Source organism: Triticum dicoccoides, chromosome 1A (genome assembly GCF_002162155.2).
Source record: "Triticum dicoccoides isolate Atlit2015 ecotype Zavitan chromosome 1A, WEW_v2.0, whole genome shotgun sequence".
Classification (NCBI taxonomy): domain Eukaryota; kingdom Viridiplantae; phylum Streptophyta; class Magnoliopsida; order Poales; family Poaceae; genus Triticum; species Triticum dicoccoides.
The window spans coordinates 315,934,932-315,943,535 of NC_041380.1; positions in this window are offsets into that span (position 1 = coordinate 315,934,932).

Sequence of the window (8,604 nt, forward strand, 5' to 3'; positions counted from 1 at the left end):
CGAACTACATAAGGCGGCGGAACTAGCCATGAAAGATATGGTTATCCGGCTATGGCCTGCCGAGCCGATTCCAAGCAGCTTGTAAGCGCTTGCCCTAGACTTGACGTCATCAAGCGGTTGGTATGTATAGAAGGAGCGCGAATGGCCTTCGCCCTCACAAAGGTGCACTAGGGGAAGATGGATGCCGAAAAGCTAGTGACCGAGGGACCGCCAGAGGGGAAGGAGCATCGCAAGCCCGAATTATATTATATGAGTGTCCTGAAAGGATCCTACCTTGCAGCGGAGCTATGCACCAAGGGCATTATATTTCCATGAATGTCGATCATGTTGTCCTTTGTAATGTTTGAACAAGGTCGTTTATATGTCACCTGTTATATAAAAGTTTACCCTCCTATGCGGCCGTTTTTATGTTAAAACTGAGAGTTGGCCAGTCGTCGGCTTCTGCCCCCACGTAAGAAGTACGGGGGTGTTCGGGATAAACCTGAGCACTCTTTATCCCAGTTTTGGGTCCTCCGAAGGAGGTGCTCAGCACAACAAACCTGGCAATCTGACTATAGGGCTTTATCACTCTCACTTAGCCATAGGAGCTTTAGTATGGTCGGCGCAGCCCCTTATGTTCGGAAGACCATACTAGGGGCTCTACAAGCACCTGATCGGAGAAAAAGCCGATCCATCGCACGCTGCATTGGTTATGGCATTATGCGGGAGAAATGCTTAATGATTTTGTGACCGCTCGAACAGCTGACCAGCTCTCACCGTATCATGACAGTTAGTTTTCGGCTTTCTCTACTGAGGTGCTTATTCGGAAGAACCGGGACACAATCGCAGTAGTTGTCCCAGTGCTACCTTAGCCGATATAGCGGAACGTAAGGTACCAAAGCATGGGAGACGGGAAAACCCAACTATTGACCCAAGACATGATTCGGAGCTGATGCATATAATGCTATAGGTTCGGGGTGCTGAACTTCCATGAAGGTGTTCGGACTTTTATTGCCATGTTACGGGAAAGACGAAGCCCCTGGCATATTTAAGGCGTATCGTTGTGTACGAATGCCACTTGACGAAATGATTTTGATAAGAAATAGTCAGCAGGTAAACATCATGTAAATCCACATGTTGTATTTGAATAATACGTCTATGCGTATGGGTACAAGTAATGTGATAAAAAAAAGGAGTTGTGATAGCATAACCTACTATGACCAGGGGGAAGAGGTTGAGTGCGGATCCATATTATAGCCGGATGTTCACTGCGGGGAATGTCTAAGGATCCCCTGACGCATTCAAGCTGCCTCCGTGGAGTCCGTCCTGGTCGGTGCAAAGGTGAGCCTGCGAAGGAAATATAAGAAATGTTTGCGTGCCGGAGGGCGGTTGAACCGCTGAGTTCAGCCTGTCATGGCCTTCACCGGAGTGTTTAGTTGAGCTCTGGACGAGTTTGGGTATCCTTCCGCGAAGTAGTTCGGAGCCCCTTGACGGTGTCCGGGAGCCTGGGCATCGACTCGAGGTTCGGCTGCAAGGTGCTGTCGTTGTTTCTGCTGCTAAGGCAGTGATGTATTTGTTGGTGCCGAAGGAATGTTCGGCCATGCCATGAACCGTGATGACGCCTCGTGGATCAGGCATTTTGAGCTTACGGTAGGCATAATGTGGCACCGCGTTGAATCGAGCAAACGCGGTTCGCCTGAGCAGTGCTTGATAGTCACCGCGGAAAGGGGCGATTTCGAAGATTAACTCTTCGATACGGTAATTTTCTAGTGATCCTAAGATTACCTCGAGGGCAATGGAGCCTGTACAGCTAACCTCCATACCTAGTATGATGCCTCTAAAAGTGGCTTTAGTGGGCTTGATCGCTGAATGATCAATGCCCATCTTGTGCACTGTGTCCTGGTAAAGCAGATTTAAACTGCTACCTCCGTCCATAAGGACTCGAGTGAGGTGGAACCCGTCTACTATTAGGTCGAGGATTAGTGCGGCTGGATTGCCCTGATTGGCGTTAACCGGACGGTCCGTGCGGTTGAACGTGACCGGCCCTAGCTTATATTGTGGGACAGCTAGTTCCGTTGAGCCGCCATCCCTAAGGGTGCATATCTGGTCCAAGTTGGCAATTTGGGTGGTATTTACCACATTCACCGACTGAATATGCGAGGAGGATTTCTTTTGCCCTCCTGTGTTCGGTGATCTGGGCTCTTCGTCACTATCGTCGCTTTGAGACCCCTCTTCGTCTTTGGCGCCTGCCTTGCTGGCTTGTTTGAAGAACCAGCATTCTCTGTTGGTATGGGTGGCTGGCGTTTTTGGGGTGCCATGAATTTGGCATTGGCGAGCGAGTATGCGGTCTAGACTGGATGGACCCGGATTTGTAATTTTGGGTGGCCCTTTCGGCTGACCGGACTTTGAGCCCCTGAACCTGGCATTAACTGCCGTATTTTTGGCGTTTTCACCATATTTGTGGCGCTTGTGTTTGTTGCGTCGTGGTTTGCCGTTGCTATCTCTAGCTTTTGATTTGCCAGGTTTGCTTGCTGTATTGGTACTACGAGCCAACCAGCTATCTTCGCCCGCACAAAAGCGGGTCATGAGTGTTGTGAGGGCTTCCATGAATTTTGGCTTCTCTTGGCCGAGGTGCCGGGCGAGCCATTCGTCACGGATATTATGCTTAAATGCCGCTAAGGCCTCTGCATCCGCACAGTCGACAATTTGGTTCTTCTTGGTTAGGAACCGGGTCCAGAATTTCCTGGCCGATTCCCCTGGCTGCCGAGTTATATGACTTAAATCGTCAGCGTCCGGCGGTCGCACATAAGTGCCCTGGAAATTGTCCAGGAATGCCTCTTCCAGGTTCTCCCAACTTCTGATGGAGTTTGCCAGCAAGCTATTAAGCCAATGCCGAGCCGGCCCTTTGAGTTTTAGCGGGAGATACTTGATGGCATGTAGGTCATCCCTGCGGGACATGTGAATGTGGAGGAAGAAGTGTTCTATCCATACCGCGAGGTCTGTAGTACCATCGTATGATTCGATGTTTACGTGTTTAAACCCTTCTGGGAATTTGTGATCCATTACTTCATCAGTGAAGCATAAGGGGTGTGCGGCGCCTCTATGCCGGGCTATATCGCGACGCGGTTCATACGAGTCTTGTCTGCCATGTTCGGCTCGGCCGAATTTGCTTTTAGTGTATCCAGCGTGACAATCATCGTCGCGTATTGGTGCGCGCCCCCGTGATCCATATATCGATCTTGCATGTTTTGCCTTGTTTTGCAATATGTCTCGCAGGTCCCGCGTGTTGCCTCGGGCCTTGGTATTTTTGTTTGATTGGCGGGGGGTGCGGGCTTGACTTCTGGCTGAAATGCCTTTCTGTCTTGGCCACGAGGTGGTCCGTCAGCCGCATCATACGCTAGTGATGCGGGTTTCAATGCTTCCTCCTTGAGGTGAGGTAGCAACCTGCGCTTTGGGTAACTCTTGGAGGGGCGCTCGAGTTCGTATTCCTCGGCCGCAAGGACTTCGGTCCATCTGTCTGCTAGCAAGTCTTGATCAGCTTGAAGCTCTTGTTTCTTTTTCTTCAAGCTATGTGTTGTGGCCATAGGCCGACGCTTGAAGCGCTCCTGCTCGACGGGATCCTCAGGCATGATAAATACTTCATCGCCGAGGCTTACCTCGTCTTCGGAGAGAGGCATGTGATTGTCCTCCTCCGATTCTCCATCTGCTGCCTGCTCTGGAGGGCTAGCTTGTTCACCCTGCCGCTCTACATCGTGCTGGAGGGGATTGTTGTTGTCTTCGGTACTATCCAGAGTGTTATTGTCTCTTGTGCCGGTATCACTACTTTTGCTATGGCGGGACTTAGAGCGGCGCCGCTGACGTCGGCGCTTGGGTTGCTTCTTGGAGGGGTCATCCTCCGCTGTCTCGTCGCCATTGCCTTCTTTGGGAGTGTCCACCATGTATATATCATATGATGAGGTGGCGGTCCAGCGCCCTGTGGGCGGTGGTTCCTGTTCGTCTCCTGCATCATCGTCCATACCGTCAATGTCTTCAGAGTCAAAGTCGAGCATGTCGGTTAAATCGTCGACAGTGGCTACTAAGTGGGTGGTGGGTGGGCAGTGAATTTCTTCGTCGTCCGCATCCCATTCTAGCCGGACATAGTTCGGCTAAGGTTCTCCTGACAAGGAGAGAGACCATAATGAATTTAGCACATCGCCGAAAGGCGAGTGCTGAAAGATATCCGAGGAGGTGAACTCCATGATCAGCGCCCAATTGGATTCGATAGGCACGGATACAGGCGGCTCGGAGTCCGTGGCCAGAGACGAATCCAGTGGTTCGGCAACACTACAAAAAAATACACTTCCGTGATGATACATGTTTGTCACAGTAGGTCGTTTTTTGTCATGCATGTACATCCATGACAAATTTATGACAGAATCAAGATAGTCATACCTGTGCTGTCGTAGAAGTGTTCCATGACATTACCAAAATTATCATCATGGAAGTGTCCACTTCCATGACAATAAATCGTGCGTCACAGAAGTGCTTTCGTCAAGGGTGACCGGCACGTGGCATCCACCGTAACAGAACGCCGTTAAGCTATCGGGTCGGGTTTTGGATGAGCAAGCAGCGCGAGCAGCTGAGCAAGATGATGAGACTGCGCTTGGGAGCTGGGGAGCTGCAGCGCAAGCAGCTGAGCAAGATGATGAGACTGCGCTTGTTCAACACTTATATCTTCCTCACTCTGAAAGATAACACAAGTAGACAGATGACATGTTTTGCACATAAAAGTATCAGTGCTGACAATGCATCACATTTCTTACTGACAAATAAAGTGACACAGTTTAAATTTGCATTAACACAATATGGTATTGTTTAGGTCAAGACATGGCAGGAAATGACATTGTGAAGGAGTTGGTAGCTTCACGACACCACTGGATTACATATCAAGAACTCATAAGTATCAATGGTTAGTGTGCTGTCAATTTATACCATTTCAGATTGGCAAATAAAGAGACGGTTTAAATAATAGTAGAATGATATGACATTGTTCATAGTCAAGACATTGCAGAATATGACATTGTGCTGTAGTGGGTAGGTTCACCACACCACTAGATTACAGATGAAGAACAGAAGCATACATGCAGTGCAAAAGAAGATCACTTGCTCTGTATTGTTTAATTTACATGGTATGAAGAAGGAACTTGGTTGTACAACTGAAAACTTAAATTGAGAAAGGACGAACTTTTGTTTATGAACTACATATAATAAACTTTAAACAAGCAATTTGATGCAAACACCAAAAATAAACAGCTGTTGCAGTCATGCCTAACCAAATATATACAACAAAGTTTGAAGGCTTGAGATGAACAAACTTACATTATTGGTGAAGACAGGCTCTATAAAGTCCTTGTCCATGCTGATGGGGGGGGAATTCAAGAAGTTTACCACAGAATCTTCTTCAAAAGCATTGCCTTTATTCTACATTTTGTTAAGAGTAAATATAGATGTGATAATATACGAAAAAATGGAGAATATTTAAGATAAGATGAAGAGTGATGCTACATAACCAAGTAGCTATAAATGTAAGTGCAGCGATACAGGAAAAAGGTACAGCCAAAAGCAATGCACTGCTAAACTTCTTTAGTACCAACCTTATGGTAAGAGTAAATATAGATCTGATGTGTAGAAAATGAAGGGCAAAGGAAAATAAGCTGCAGAGTGATGGTACATGAACACCTACCAGTCATTATAAGTACACTGATAAAGGACAGCATGTACTTACAAGAACAATGCAGAGCTAAAAAAACATTGGCATTGGATATATTCTACACTAATGTAACCATTCATACAGATGAGATAATTTGGAGCGAACAATTGATAAAAACATTGGCATTGGATATATTCTACACTAATGTAAGCATTTGAGTGGAAAAACATGGTACGATGACAAATGGAATATGTATTGATAATGGATGGGCATGGCATCTCGACATATATGATGAGTAAACTAAGCAGATGGCGGTGCAACAAAGTAGAAGAAATGCAAGACAACATATGCAAGATGCGCGCAATCAATAAAACCTTGCCAAATTAGAACAGGCACCTTGATGGGTGAACATGATAGGCCATCTGCCTTTGACTCCTCGAGGTTAGAATAGTCATTAGGATGATATTCTGAACAAGAATCAACAGGTGGGGAGCGTACGAGTTTCATTGCTTCCAGAATGGCACTCAATGCCTTGGTGCCAATTTTGTAAGTCATTGCTGTGTTCCACAATATTCTTCTGATGCGCGGATTCTGATATTCACTATAATTGCGTATGATATCTGAGAACCATGAAAACACAAATAGTTGTGAGATTATCTTTGTAATGTAGATGATATTCTAATATAGGGGCGCCCCTGTAAACACTTGTGTGCTATCACTGGATTCTGATGAGAGAGCTCATGTGTGTTGTAATATGGTGCGTGCATTTACATAATCTGGCACAAGTACACAAAAAAATAGGCTCCAGAAGTAAGGATAGCTGGCAGATGATAGGTTCATAATATACTTTATAGAGAGTTTATTGCCAAACCATGATAACAAGAGCACACAGAAACTAGGCAGATCATAGTGTACATAACAGGGGTACACCATAACCAGGATATATAAATCGAGAAAGTGGAACTGGCTGGAAATTACGGTGTTGTATTACTGCTAGTAATTGAAAGCCTATCGATCACGTACAGGCCAGCTCTATCAGCTGTTAGACTGCAGATGTCCCTGCCCCCCTTCCTGACAAGGAACATACTGTGCTTCCCATACAGAACACCGCACGGGCTGCCGGCCGAACCACCAGCCCCATCGCCTGTGTTCCTCCGCCACCCCCACCCCCACCCCCGCCCCCACCCGCGTCGAGTTTTCTTCGTTTGATGAGGCCCCACCACCGCCCCCAAAACCACCATCCCCACCCTAGCCCCTTCGATCGCACCTGCGAACTTCGCGAGCTCTGAAAAGTCGACTGACCCAATTTTGAAATTTAGTCTACTGTGATTTAACTAGTGTGGAATATAAAAGGGGAAAACCATGAGCATTGCGAGTATGGTATTGAGCGTGCCATGGCGGATCTTAAGGTGCAAACCGGATAAAGGCAACTTCGCAACCAAGACAAGAAATTAGAGTAAAGCAGTGGCGATCTATTTTCTTGCTGCGATATATAAGTTGAGCAGATACGAAAGAGTACCGCCTCTGGTGCGGCGCCGTGTACGCATCTGCTGAGAATTTGACGGTGTTGCAGTAGCGATGGCTGTTGGCGGCGTGGAAGCAGATCTAGGAGGGTAGATAGTGGCGGCAGGGCGCGGTGGACGAGACGGTCATAGGAGCGGCGCCGGCAAGGTGGACGACGATGGGGATGAAGCGAGAGGACGGGATGCAAGGATCCCAGTCCGAAGCCGTGGATGAGAGAGGTCGATCTCTCGTAATGGACGGCGGCGTCGGGGTATCAGCTCCGGCATGGTGGAGGAGGACGGCGGTGGATGGGGTGGCGGACGGCGGCGGATGGAGGAGGGTGGGGTGGAGAGGGTGTTTTGGTGCCCACGAAGTACGAATGGGGAAAAGGGAGGTAGAGAGGAAGGGGGAACCATGTATTCAGGGTGCACTTGTCTCAAATGCGAGGAAATTTACAAACTTAGCCCCCGTTTCAAATTTCTACTACATCACAACAACACTAGTCGGTTGGGGATAGGACGGTAATCTCGCATACACGGAATATTTGCCGACGATAGTTTGTTTTTGGCGCCCACCTTGTATGAATATGAATCGGGGAGGGAGTCGATTTCGGCCGAGGACACACTGTGTTTTGGCTCCCACCGTGTATGAATCCGGGTGAGAGGCGGTTACGTCACGTTTGGGTGAAATTACAAACCTACCCCTATCGAAACCTATAGAAATCCAGCATATAGGCTTTGCGTGGCAGGGATAGGCAGTAGTGATTTCCATCTCGCAGATTTTGGTTTCGGGTGGTTACTGCGACTTTCCCTGCTTCGTTCAAATTTTGCAGAGTGTACGTTTACCGTGCCAACTCAATTCGAATCCCAGTTGTATTCTATTTTTTTCGTGCGGGATCCATTTTCAATTGGAATTACATTCTATATACATCATTTTTTATATATAAACTTTCAAAAGCACAACACCATTTATACATAAATATGGTTTACAAATGGTATGATCTCAGATTCATAAGGTTGTATCCATCAATTTGGATTTTCAAATATTTGAAACCACTTTATGTTGAAATCCAATGTATGCATTCCTCGCTAACCATCTCCAATTAATGTGTGTTTCATGCGTTTTTTTTACTTCTCAAACATGTATAATGTGTTTCACACACGCAAGATATAGTGTAATCCCGTTTAGACATTAATTGCATATAAACCATGCATTGTTTGTAATGGAAGAATCTATGGATCACCAATATTGATAAACTATATAACGTTACACGTGTGCCCAAATTCAAATGAATATGCATGTTTGATACACCAATTTGTGTTATGATATTATCGATGTCGTGATCTCCAGTTTAAATATTTGAATCCCCTTTAATCCAGATATTCGTCTCATACAGCTATCTCTCATGCTTATACAGGACTATCTCTCTGGAC